Raw genomic sequence first — 13,693 nt, 5'->3', positions numbered from 1 at the left:
TGTCCTCAGCAGAATATCCCATTTGTAAAGAATATTGCAACAGTGATAAGGAAGGACATCTTACTATAAACAGTAAAAATTTAAACAGATCACTGTTGCAATATTGCCAATAACCAGGGACTATCTTGCTATGGACACTTCATGCCTGACCAGTTTACAAACGCTTGGGTTCCTCCCTCTCACACCGTATGTCTGATCTACAATCTATGCAAAAGACTACATGATGTTAGGGATGTAGAGCTGCAAAAATTCTCAGAGCTTTCGTGCCACAAGTAAATGCTTGTCTGATATTAGTACTCTAAGAAAAATGCTATACTATAGAAGGAAGAGAGGATAGGTACTTAAAGGCCCACCTTGACCAAAGGAAAGAGGGAGTAAGAGTGTATATACTGTAACAATGACTGACATGCACTAACACAGCTGTTGTACAGGTGTAAATACAGAACAGGCAAGTTCAAAAGAGGAAAGATTAATTTTTTCTAAGACATAATTCAGGTCCCAAAGAGGAGGAATGGCTTTTCTTTGGGGCCTGACAGGAAGTGCACCTTTTAAAAATTGCCTGACTTCATTACATAAAGAAAATATTATGCAAGGATTTCTTATAGCAGGTTTCCTTACTTCCTTTTGTAGCCTACAGAACACCTTCAGAAGAAAGGTGTCTGAAGGGAATTAGAAGCTTTCATCCAAACATTCAAATTCAGTGTTTCTACATTTGGATAAAGTGCCCTTTTGCTATGTGGTGAGCAAGTCCATTCTGTGAGGTAACTTGTGATGACTGCCAGTGGGTAAATGAAAAAAAAAAAAGACCACTAATGCTGTCTGAGCCAAAAATGCAGTAGCACATTGCATTTCTGGTTAGTCCTTCTGAATCGTGAGAAAGACGTTTGGAATGAATAAGTGGAAAAGCACACACAATTTCCCTTTCCAAGAGGCAGCTGATAAGGCATCCATTTTTCAGGTTTACCTACATGGAACTCTGAAGCAGATCAGTCTTAGCTGTCTGTTCAGAGTGGGGGTAAAATATTTATCAAGAGAGTTTCCCCACTGATAGACAATTGGAAGAAACACCTGTTGACTTGGCATTAATTTGTGGTCTGCCTTAAGTCTGCTCAATCTGCCATGGAATTCATCTCGTATGAAATGCAAGTTACTTCGAGAAATTTACTGTGACAAACAATATCCTAAGCTATCATGTATAGCCTGCAAAGATGTTAAGACTTTGTTCCCCCCTTGTTTGTTAAATATACCACATGACTGGGGTAATGTTATAGGTTCACAGCTATTTACTACGCTATTGATCCATAAGTATCTTTAGAAGCCTAGCCCTGTACACAAAATTTTTAACCCTTGTAGTTTAAGTACGAATAACTCAGAGCAGGGCATGACATCTGCATGTTACATCCATAAGGGACAAGGGTGCTAAACCATGGGTGAATTTGTGGTTTCACATCCATTTGTCCAGAATGATTGACTAGATTAAGGGAAGTACTTTGCTTTATGTGAAGAGCAAGTAGTATTCACTGTGATATAGCTAGCCCTCCAACATATTCAATTTACAATGTAAAGACATTAAGATCTTGAGTGGGTATCTATGCTCGTTGTGTAGTAGATCTGAAAGGATAAGGTTTGTTGAGGCCCTGTACTCAAGACAGACATTGCCCCTTCAGTAGCCTGTATGATCCCTTAAATAAGAGGGACAAATCTTTGAAATGGTCAGCACAGAGTTTATAATGAAGGCCCTTTACTTTCTTGGTGAGAAAGCTTTGTGGTCATTTAAGGTGTGTTAAGTGTTTGGACAGATGCATACCAAGGGGGATATTAAACTCAATGACCAGACTAATAAGTGCCAGATACAGTGGAATGATGACATTTCTTTAACTACATGCCGTACCCTTACTAACAAGCTGTGAAATGAAAAAGGACTTTCTTACAATACTGGATACACACTGATCGAAGGACAGCTTGCTGACCACAAAGTCTCCTAGGTGAATAACTACCAGAATGATTTTCAGGGGTATGCTGGTGTTGTCATATTCACAGGGATCATCATGCTGGCCATAAGAAACCATTATACATTTTTGGCACTTAGTTTAGTCCAGTGTTATGACAGCTATTAGTTTGAGAAAGTCTCTCAGAGGATCTTCGTGTCCTCTGAAGAGTTTATGATGGCACCTAATTTACAGTCATTTGCAAACCTGGTCAGCCATAAACAATTAACAAATACTATGACCTCTGAAAAATAAATGCCAAAAACAGGAGTGGCCTAAGTACTGAACCCTGGGCTATAACTCTAGTGACAGGTCTTTTTGAGAAGGTGGTGCCACCTACCCTAATTTGCTGGGTTCTGTTTGCAAGCCAAAATACTCTCCAGTGAGATGCACAGATATTAACATATAGCTGATATAGTTTATCAGTAACACCTTAATGAGGAATGGTGCCAAATGCCTTTGCGAGGTCTAGATATGCAGTGTGTCTAGATTTTCCCTCATCTACTGCTTCAGTAAATTTTTCAAAGTCGTCAACCAGGTTAGGCAGGCAAGATCTACCCTCGACAATACTAAATTAGCTTGGGTCAAGAGTTTCTAGGTTACCTATGTTCTTATTTATTTCAATAATGATCCTCACCATAGCCTTACAGATGTGTCTGGTCAAACTTGTGCATCTATAATTAACCAAGATCACAGATGACTCACCTTTGTGTAGGGACATGAGTGCTGCTGTCCCTTCACTCACGTGTCACAAAGCCTGTTTGGAGGTGGATATTGAATAGCCTCCATGGGGTGTTTGACAGGTCATTTCAGGCTGGCAAGTAAGCAGCCTGAAATGTTATCTGGCACCATATCAGCAGCGTTTCTGGGCTTGGAAAAGTGCTCCGAGAACTTGTTACTGGGACGTGAGAGTATGGGATCTGGGAATGTAAGGGGAGATGGGGTGAAATCAAAGATAAATTTATCTGTTAGTAGACCAACTATGTCCTCAGGGTTAAGTATGTGATATCACTTATTAGCTCTGGGAAGTGCTGGGCACTGTTTCTGAGGTTTCTAGCACAGTTAAAGGAGGTTTTATGGTTGTCTTTTGCCAGGATGGCTATTTTTACCTCTTATCTAGTTTTGATTGATTTGATATGGGATCAGAGACCAGAGTTCCTTGTTAAATTTAATGACAGCATTTTCATATCCTGAGAGTTACATTTATTATTGTGTGCAAGGAGTTTTTTTTTTATTATTTTACTACAGAGTCTATTTATATCTAGGTTTCACCTTAGGGGTTTATTTATGAATATGGATTTGTACTTATGGCCCAGCAGTTGAGAGCAGTGGACTAAAGCTATAACATATTAACGATCTGCTTCCTGTGCCAGAGATATAGGGTTTGAATCCTTAGACCTTCATTTGCCTACTGTGTGACCCTGAGCAAGTTGCTTAACCAAACGTGGCTTTGCAGCAATTGGGAATTTGGGCTAGGCTCCTTAATTGTCTCCTGGACTGCAGGCTTAATAAAGTACAGTTATGTACACTTACCATAAAAGTAGATGTTAGAGTGTATTCACTGTTGCAGTCATCACTTGTGGGTTATCCCTGCTGGGTAGCCCTCAGCCGGCCCGAATACCAGAGTAAAGATATTCCCTCCTGCATCGGCTGCAGGTCGTCAGTGGTATAAAGCAGGGCTACCAACACCATTACATCAGTTTTTCTTGCCCAAACCTACAGGAGCCCTGCCCAGAAGGCCTGAGGAAGGTCAACCTGGGGGATGGCCGTAGGTATAGATAGGTGAGAAAGACAGAGAGAGAAATAGAGGGGGAGGGAAAAAGTACAGTTCTCTACACTTACCATAAATGTAGATGTTAGAGTGTATTCACTGTTGCAATCATCACATTAGGGTTATCTGCTTGCAGTAGCCCTCAGTCGGCCTGATTACAAAGTCTTGGGTCCTGCGTCAGTTGCTGCCTCATATTCCATGACGTCAGGTAGTCAAGGGTGTAAAGCATGCATATATATATATATATACACACACACACACACACACACACACACACACACACACACACACACACACACACACACACACACACACACACACACACACAAGGTTATACCTCCAACGAAAAAGCAAACACACCAAAAAGCTTTTTAAGCACAGTAAAAAGGAATAGAGGCATAGCCAAAAGAAGTCAGGGGCTGGAGGGAGGGTAACCAGGACTGCGACAGTGAATACACTCGAACATCTACATTTATGGTAAGTGCACACAACTGTACTATGTTCTTCGTGTTTCACTGTTGCAGTCATCACATTTGGGTAGATTCCCAAAGCTAAGGATGGGAGGAGGAATTTAGACAGCATTAGGACCAGCTATAAAGACCTGCAAGACTGCAGTGGCAAAACCAGCTCTGGATTTTGAGAAAATTGGTAAATGGTAATGCTTGGTGAAAGTATGTACAGAACTCCAGGTAGCAGCTTCTAGGAAGTCCCTGGTAGGGGACACCTCTAAGAATGGCTGTAGAGGTAGATGCAGCCCTGGTTGAGTGTGGTCTTATCCCCTGTGGGATAGGTTTTCCATGGTGCTTATAGCAGAAATGAATGCAATGGCCTATCCATTTAGAAATGGTTTGCTTTGACATGGCCTTCCCCTCTGCCCCTGCAGCAAATGCCACCAGCAGCTGTTCAGATTTCCTGAGATGTTTAGTCCTGTCCAAGTAGAATCTAAGTTGTCTGTGCACATCTGAGGAGTGCAGTACCCATTCCTCTTTGTTCATGTGCATTAGAAAACAAGGTTGGCAAATGAATGGACTTGATTAAGAGCCACACTGGATACTACCTTGGGCATGAAGGAGGGATTGGTCCTGAGAGACACCCTGTCCACATGAAAGATGATGAAAGGCTCCACTGCCATAAGGGCCTGTAATTCAGACAACCTTCTTGCTGAAGTGATGGCTAAAAGAAAAGCTGTCTTCCAAGAAAGGAATTTCAAGTCTGCATTTCCATCTGGCTGAAAAGGAGGTAGAGGGAGTTTTTCCAATACAAAGTTAAGGTCCCAGGCTGGAGTAGGGGCTCTCCTGGGTAAAGTTTTTGGCCCCTCTGAAGAACTGCTTGAGCAGTGGATGAGAGAAGAGGGGTGGGTTCTATGTAGTAATGAGCTGAAACGGCTGGGGCATGAATTTTGATGGAGGAAAAAGAAAGGACTTTGTGAAGCATCTCAGTTAAGTATTGAAGAATCTGAGGTAAATTGGGTGCTGCTGTGCTCATCCCCTGAGTTTGGTTCCAGGAATACAATCTTTTCCATTTTTCAGCATAAGATTTTCTAGTACTAGGCCTCCTTGCTTCCAGAATGACATCCAACACTTGTTTACTGACGGATGGTAATGGAGAGATCAGGTAATTAGCCAGGCTGCCAGGTTCAGGGTTTGAAGCTGAGGGTGCAGAATCTGGCCCTTCTCTTGGGACAGCATGGTAGAGGTCTGAGGCAGGTGCCATGGTGCCAGCAGTGACACACTGTGCAAGAGGGGGTACCAGTGTTGGAGTGGCCAGTCTGGTGCAATCAGTATCGTCCTTGGTTTGTCCTATCTGATCTTTAGTAGTACCTTGGAAAGGCATAAACTGACAGGTTTTTCCAGGTGAAGGACAGGGCATCCAATTTCCAAACTTGTTTGTGGGGAGTCGTCGTGCAGAATTTGTCCAACTGGTAGTTCTGAGGGAGGCAAACAGGTCTATCTCCGGGCTCCCCATTTGTTTATCAACATGTTGAATGTTTTTGGTTCCAGTTTCCACTTGTGTGGGTCCATTAGATTTCTGCTTAGATAGTCTGCCAGTGTATTTAGCTTTCCTGGCAGGAATTGAGCCTGTAGGTGCACTTGGTAGCTCAATGCTGTGTTTCACAGAGCCATGGCTAGTCTGCAGAGAGGGTATGAGTGGGTTCCCCCCTGCTTGTTTATGTACCACACAACAGTGGTGTTGTCCATCTTTACCATTAACTGTCCTGGAAAAATGTGGTCCTTGAAGGCTGTCAGAGAATTCTGTATAGCTAACATTTCTTGGGTTCCATTTGTCCTGAATGCACCTCCCTGCCAGGTGCGCCCCCCTGCCAGGTGAGTCTGTTAGGGTTTGGGCGGCAGGGGGTAGAGTGAATGGCAGTCCCTTGTTTTGGTGGCAGGCCTCTGCCCACCAAAGGAACTGTAGGCAAGGTATGATAGGAATTATTGCTTCTAGATCCTGGGAATGTTGACACCATAGGCTTTTTAGAAACCATTGCAGTTTCCTCACATGCAGTCTTGCATATGGAATTAGGAGAATGCACGATGCCATGAACCCCAAGGCCTGCAGCATTTGTCTTGCAGATAGCAGGGTCTTTGTGGCCATTAGTTTGAAGTAAGCTGTCAAATGAACTTGTTTCTCTGGCGTGAGGAAAGCCATCTGGGAAGTTGTGTTCAAGCTTGCTCCAAAGAATACAAATTGTTGGCAGGGTACCAGATGTGATTTATTTTCATTTATGGTGTACCCCAGAGAAGTTAGCACTTTTTGTACAAGCGCCCTGGCTTTCTGCCTGAATTAGACAATTGTCCAGGTATGGGTATATTTGAATATTTCTTTGCCTGCAAAATGCAATGACTGGAGCCAGGCACTTTGTAAATACCCTGGGCACAGTAGATAAGCCAAAGGGCAGTGCAGAGAACTGATAGTACATGAAGCCTGCTTTGATGCGTAGGTATCTTCTGCAAGATTCCCCAATTTGGATGTGCAGGTAGGTTTGCTTTAAATCCAGTGTTGCCAACCAGGCATCCTTGCCTAGCATAGGAAGCAACTGGTGAAGAGTTAGCATCTTGAATTTTGGAATCACCAGGAAAATGTTTAGGATAGATAGATCCAGAATAGGACGCCAGGAGTCGTCTTTTCTGGGCACCAGAAAAAGTCTTGAGTAGAAACCTTGTCCCCTTTTCCTCTTCTGGGAAAGTTTGAATAGCCCTTATACTTAAGGGAGAGAGAACTTGCTTTTGAGCCTCTGCCCACTGATTTAGGGGTAGAGCTGGCCAACCATTTGGGGTTGGTAAACTGTGGAAGTGGAATCTGTATCCTTGGGAAACTATATTTAAAACCCATTTGTCCTGGGTAATGAGTTCCCAGTTTTTTGCCTGCAGAGCAATCTTTCCCCCAAAGGAGCAGTCAGTCGAGAAGGGCTTGGAAGTTTTAAAGTTAAGTCATTGAGACAGTTTACCAAAAGGGGGGGGGGTCTTACTACTCCCTGCTTTGGAAGTGGGAGCCCTTCACTGCTTAGTCCTGTGCGTACCTTGAGACTGAAGACAGAGTGTTCTGCTAGTTCTGGGTTTGGACTGAGAAGGCCTGGAAGAGGCAGAAAAGGACCAATTCTTAGAAGGCCAATGCTTAGTAAATCTTGGAGGCTGCACTTGCAGGAAATCTTTAACAGTTTGCATAGATTTAGCTTTTTCCTCCATCTTTTTAAGTACTACTTCTGCTTTGTTGCCAAACAGGTGGTCCTGGTTTAAGGCAGCATCCAACAATTTACCTTTAACATGATCTGGCAAAGATTGCTCCTTAAGCCAAGCATGCCTTCTAAGTACAGACCCAGTAACAGCAGCCCTGCAAGATTTCTCTAGTGAATCAAAACCACATTGCAAAGTATGTTTTCCAACTTGTTCAGCAAAATGCATTAAATACTGCAAAACCTTATTTTCAGCACAGTCAGGAATCATCATTTTCTGTTTAAGCAATTGAAAATATGCTGCTGATACTTTAACATATGAAACTGGCAATTTAAAGCCCTAATGACCAAGGTTGCAGAAGTGTATACCTTCTTACCCCATCCATCCAGCACCCTGGAATCTCTATCAGAGGAGTAGGATTTTTTGCAGTAGTAGCCTTTATGCTTTTGGGTCCCTGTGAAATGGTCTCAGGATCCGCAGTAGGATTTTTAAAGAGGAACTTGTGAGAGTCAGGAACCCTGTAATATCTATCTGGTTTTCTGGGAGCAGGAGGTAAAGAGTCAGGGGCCAAGCTAGACTCCGTAAAGGCATCATCAACAATGTCCAGTACAGGGGGGATAGCTAAAGGCCTGTGTTGCGGCAGGAGTAAGAAATCCCTAAGCCTCTTTTTAGAATCAGAGTAATCCTGACTTTCCCAGTGAAAATGCTCCCTAAGAGTATGCAAGGTTTCACCAAAAGAGAAATCCTCTGGGGGGGGGAAGCAGAGGGAATAGAGTCCTCTGCATCAGAATCCTCATAGGTAGATAAGGGTAAATCCTGATCATCAGAGGAAACAGAAATTTCAGAATTCTGGTCAGAAGTATCATAACCAAACTCAGTCCTAGGTCTCCTTACAGGGGGAAGGTTGGCTTCCCCTGATTAAAGTAATAAGGTCTTCAGCCATTCTTATAATTTGTTTTTTAGGCATAGAGGCCTGACCATGCTGGGCGTTGGTTTTCTAGGCATGGATCGAGTTTTAGGCCTTGAATAAGAAGATGGCGTCGGTTTAATATGCAAGTCAGTAGGCCTGAATACACCCTCAGAAGCCGGAGTCTGCACAGCGGCTCCAGACCCATCCAATGTAGAGACATCCGCAGGTTCCACAGTTGAAGCATCTCGTGGCATACTGGACTCCGAATGGGTCTCAGTAGAGGCCTGCGAATCTGAAGTAGCGGGTATCAGGTGCTGCAAATGCACCCCATTGAGTACCAGTGAACTGGCGACTAGCTTAGGAGAAGCGTCGTCGGCAGCTTTGGACCTAGGCAGCCTTTGTCTGTCTTTATCTTTGCGTTTTTTCAGAATGTCATTAGTCGGGTGGCTTACCGAAGCCATATCTGGATAATTCAGAGTACCAAAATATTGAGAAGCATAAATATACCGAAAACTAACAGTTCGTTGTTTAAATAAGGCACAAAACCGACAGCGAGGTACGTCGTGGTCAGGGCCTAGGCAAGGAATACAGTATGAATGAAAATCTTGGAGGTATTTGCTTTCCACAAGAAATACAATTATTGACTTTTACTGACATCGGTTTAGAGCAAGAAAAAGTTTCCCCAACGGGGTACTTAGCTTTAGTTGAAGACTTCAGTTCTGAAACTCGAAAATGAAAATTTCAGGAGTCGGCCGACAGCACTTGCGAACTCCTTCTGCTTCGGGCACCGCACGGCAAGAAAGACTGGTGTAATGGCGTCGGCTGCATGCTTTATACCCCTGACGTCATGGAAGATGAGACAGCAACCAACGCAGGACCCAAGACTTTGATAATCAGGCCGACTGAGGGCTACTGCAAGCAGATAACCCTAATGTGATGACTGCAACAGTGAAACAAGAAAGTACAGTTTTGTACCTACCATAAATGTAGATGTCCGAACTGGATAGCATCTGCAGTCATAACAACTGGGTTGTCCTGTCGTCAGGCAGCCCTTCAGTCGGCGGATTCAAAGTCGGGTCCGGCTGATGTCGCACTTCACCCGATGTCATCTCTGTTGGTCTTCGGGTATAAAAGCATCAGCCGACGCCATTTTCCTCAGTGTTTCTTGCCCCAGATGCCAGTAGCCCTCTTGAAGGCTAAAATTTGGATAGATGCCAATGTTTCCAAAAAGATAGAGGTAAACACAAAAATAAGCATGTATGTACATATATACAAACAAATACACCATAAAGACTCCCCCACCAGCTAGCTATTAGGAGGGTAAACACCCTAGGAGTACCACAGAGGGGAAGGAGGGAGGGTAATCCTGACTGCAGATGCTATCCAGTTCGGACATCTACATTTATGGTAGGTACAAAACTGTACTATGTCCTTCATGGATGCATCTGCAGTCATAACAACTGGGTAGAATACCATAGCCAACTAGGGAGGAGGATAAAGTAGATTATGGTGTGTTTAGGATCCCTTGCAGTACAGCAGTGGCAAACCCTGCTCGGGATCTGGAATATAGAGGCAAATTATAATGCTTGGCAAATGTATGCACGGAGGTCCAAGTAGCCGCCTCAATAATGTCTTTGGTTGCCACTCCTCGTAAGAAGGCTGTGGTAGTGGCTGTTGCCCTTGTAGAATGAGGTCTTATGTTCTGTGGAATTGGTTTTCCATGGAAGGAGTAACAGAATCGTATGCAATTTCCTATCCATTTGGAGATTGTCTGTTTGGAAATAGCTTTTCCTTCCTTCCTGTTGCATAGGCTACAAAAAGTTGGTCAGTCTTTCTGCTATTTTTGTTCTGTCCAAGTAGTAGCGTAGCTGTCTATGTACATCCAAGGTATGCAGTATTCTTTCCCTCTGTTTTGTGGGTTGGGAAAGAAGGTAGGTAGGTGGATTGCCTGGTTTAAAGACACTCTGGATACCACCTTAGGCATAAATGTAGGATTAGTCCTCATGGACACTCTATCTTGGTGGAAGATTAGGAAGGGTTGCACTGCCATTAAGGCCTGTAGTTCTGAAACCCTCCTTGCTGAAGTAATTGCCAGTAGGAAAGCAGTTTTCCATGACAGGTGTTGTAGGTCTGCTGTTGCTGCTGGTTCAAAGGGTGATAGTGTCAACTTTTCTAGCACAAAGTTTAAGTCCCAAGCTGGTAATGGTGGTTTCCTTGGAGGTTTTACATTCTTGATTCCTCTGAGGAACTGCCTGAGCAAAGGGTGCGAAAAACAGGTGGATCAAAGCTGTATTCTGCTGAAATAGCTGATGCATGTATCTTGATGGAGGAGTAGGACAGGCCTGAATGAAGAAGTTGCCAGATACTCCAGAATGTTAGGCATATCTATGTTTGACACATCTTTTCCTCTTTCCGTACTCCAAATGACAAACCTTTTCCATTTTCCAGCATAGTTCCTTCTTGTTGAAGGTCTGCGTGCTTCAAGAATAATGTCTTTCACTCTTTGGGAAAGTTCTGGATTAGCTGCTGCTATGTGATGTTCCATGCAGTCAGTTGCAGCGTTTTAGGTTTGGATGTATGATGCTGTAGTTGTTCTGAGTTAACATCAAAGGCATCAGGGGTATTGGCCACATATTGTTCGAGACATGCTCCTCAGCAGTGGGTACCAGTGTTGTCTTGGCCAGTTTGGAGCTATCAGGATTATCCTTGGGCGTTCTTCCTTGATTTTTAGTAGTACTTTGTGTATCAAGGGAAGAGGTGGGAATGCATATGCTGTTAGGCCTTTCCAGCTGAAGGAGGCGAATCCACTTTCCATGCTAGTGGGTGGAATGTCCTTGTGCAGAATTTTTGAGCTGGTGATTGAGAGGTGATGCGAATAGATCTATCTGAGGCATTCCCCATTTCTTTGAGATGGTCTTGAAGATGTCCGGGTGCAGCTTCCATTCGTGGGCATCCGATGTGGTTCTGCTTAATATGTCTGCTAGAGTATTTTCTTTTCGGTACAAATATTGCCTGTAACTGGATGTTGTAGCTGAGTGCCAGGCTCCACAGCTCCAAAGTCATTCTGCATAGGGTGTATGAATGAGTGCCTCCCTGTTTGTTGATGTACCACATGACTGTGGTGTTGTCTGTCCTTATCATCAACTGGCCCTCTTGGAGAAATGGTTTGAACTTTTGGATTGCCAGTTTTACTGCCAGCATTTCTTTTAGGTTGATGTGCAGGTGAAGTTGATCCTGTGTCCACAATCCTTGCGCGCATTTGTCCAGCATGTGGGCCCCCCATCCTAGGTCTGAAGTGTCTGTTGTGATGGTCTGGCTTGCTTGACATCTGCGAAAGGGTAGGCCTGGGTTTGACTGACATGCCTGAGCCCACCATAGGAACTCCTGTTTTAAGCATGGAATTAGTGGGATTTCTGTTTCTAGGCTGTGTCTGTGTTGGGACCATAAATTCTTTAGGTACCACTGTAGTTTTCTCATATGTAGTCTGGCAAATGGGACCAAGATTATGCATGATGCCATGAAGCCCAAGGCCTGCAGTACTTTTCTTGCTGTTAACTTGTTCAGTTTTGTTAGTGCCAAGAAGTAAAGAGGAGTTCTTTTGTTTTCTGTAGTCAGGAATGCCATTTGTTTTACTGTGTCCAATTCAGCCCAAGAATGTCCTTGTTTGGGATGGTATCAGCCTTGACTTTTGTAAATTGACTGTGTATCCCAGTGCTTGTAGCAAGTAAATGACCCTTTGTAAATCTGTTGTCAGCTTGCTTTTGTTGTCCCTTGTAGCAGGCAGTCGTCCAGGTATGGGTAAATTTGAATTCCTGTAGTCTGCAATGGGCGATTACTGATGCCAGGCATTTTGTGAATACTCTGGGCGCAGTAGATAAGCCAAAGGGCAATGCTGAGAATTGATAGTGCTCTGATCCTGCAAGAAATCTGAGGTATCTTCTGCAGATTGGTCGAATGGGGACGTGCAGGTATGCCTCCTTGAGATCTAGAGTTACCAGCCAAGACTCCTTGCCCAGCATGGGAAGAAGTTGCTGTAGGGTCAGCATTTTGAATTTTGGGACAATGATGTATGTATTTAAGGTGGACAGGTAGAATTGGTCTCCAACTTTTTCCTTTCTTGGGACTAGGAATAGTCTGGAGTAGAACCCTTTCCTTGCTCTGCTGTTGGCACTCTTTCCACAGCTCTCATGTTTGCTAACTCCATTATCTGTTGTAGTGCCTCTGTTTTTGATTTGGAGGTAGATTTGGCATTCCTCTTTTGACTGGTAAAGTGTGGAAGTGAAACCGGTAACCTTGATCTATGGTTTGTAAAATCCACTTGTCTTTTGTTATGTAGTGCCAGTTCTTTGAAAATAAGGTTAACTTTCCGCCTAGAGGAGCTGCTATTTGTTCCCTGGTAGGCGGATTTAGGGTTAAGTCACTGTGGTTGTGCTGATGTAGTGGCAGTGGTTGTGTCTGTGCCTCTGTTGTTACCTTGCCACTGTCGTCCTCTGTAGGCACCTCCTCTGGATTGGTTTCTGCCTCTGGAGCGTCTATTCCTGCCCCTTTGAAATTTTGTGGAGTCAGGAAAGGACCAATTTTTGGCAGGCCAGTTCCTGCTAAACCTTGGGGTTGAACCTGCAAGAAATCTTTAACCGTTTGAACAGATTTTGCTTTTCTTCCATTTTCTTCATAACCTGCTGGGCAGGTGTACCAAACAAACTTGTCTTATCCATAGGAGCATCTAGCAACTTAGCTTTAACATGATCCGGTAAAGCTTGCTCCTTTAGCCATGCATGCCTTCTTATCACTTTGCCAGTCATGGCTGATCTAAATGAAGCCTCCAGTGCATCATAGCCACATTTTAAGGAATGGTTGCTAACCTGTTGTATGTTATTTACCATTTCTAATACATATTTCTTATCAAGAGATTCATCAGTGGTTAGTTTTTAGTTAACTGATCAAGCATAAACTCTTGGTATTGTATCATGTGAAACTGACAGTTTAAAGCTCTAGCTGAGAGAGTAGCTGAAGTGTAGACCTTTTTACCCCATCTGTCTAATGACCTTGCTTCCCTTTCAGAAGGAATAGGGTTTTAGCTATGGTCGCGGCTACTGCCTTGGGACCCTGGGATATAGTTTTGGTCTGCAAGTGGGGCCTTGTAAAGGTGGTGATGAGTATCTGGCACCCTGTAAAATCTGTCTGGTTTGGCAGGGGCTGGGGTAAAGAATCTGGAGCGGAGCAGACATCATTGAAAGCATCATCCACCACAGAGAGAACAGGAGGTATAGCTAAGGGCCTGTGCTGTGGGAGGTGCAGAAAGGTCCTAAGTCTTTTTCTGGAGTCTGAAAAATCCTGTTGCTGCCATTGG

The 13,693-nt window shown here is 43.8% G+C and overlaps 1 protein-coding gene across 1 annotated transcript in view; it reads right to left on the bottom strand.

Annotated features, from left to right (window-relative positions):
* ARHGAP5 (Rho GTPase activating protein 5) overlaps nt 1–13,693 on the bottom strand; it is a 1,324,990-nt gene that overhangs the window by 952,503 nt on the left and 358,794 nt on the right.

The sequence above is a fragment of the Protopterus annectens genome, chromosome 6.part0, assembly GCF_019279795.1.
Source record: "Protopterus annectens isolate FY-2018-M chromosome 6.part0, PAN1.0, whole genome shotgun sequence".
Classification (NCBI taxonomy): Eukaryota; Metazoa; Chordata; order Ceratodontiformes; family Protopteridae; genus Protopterus; species Protopterus annectens.
Note: the sequence above shows the minus strand (reverse complement) of the source record. Positions and strands in the feature narration are given on the sequence as shown.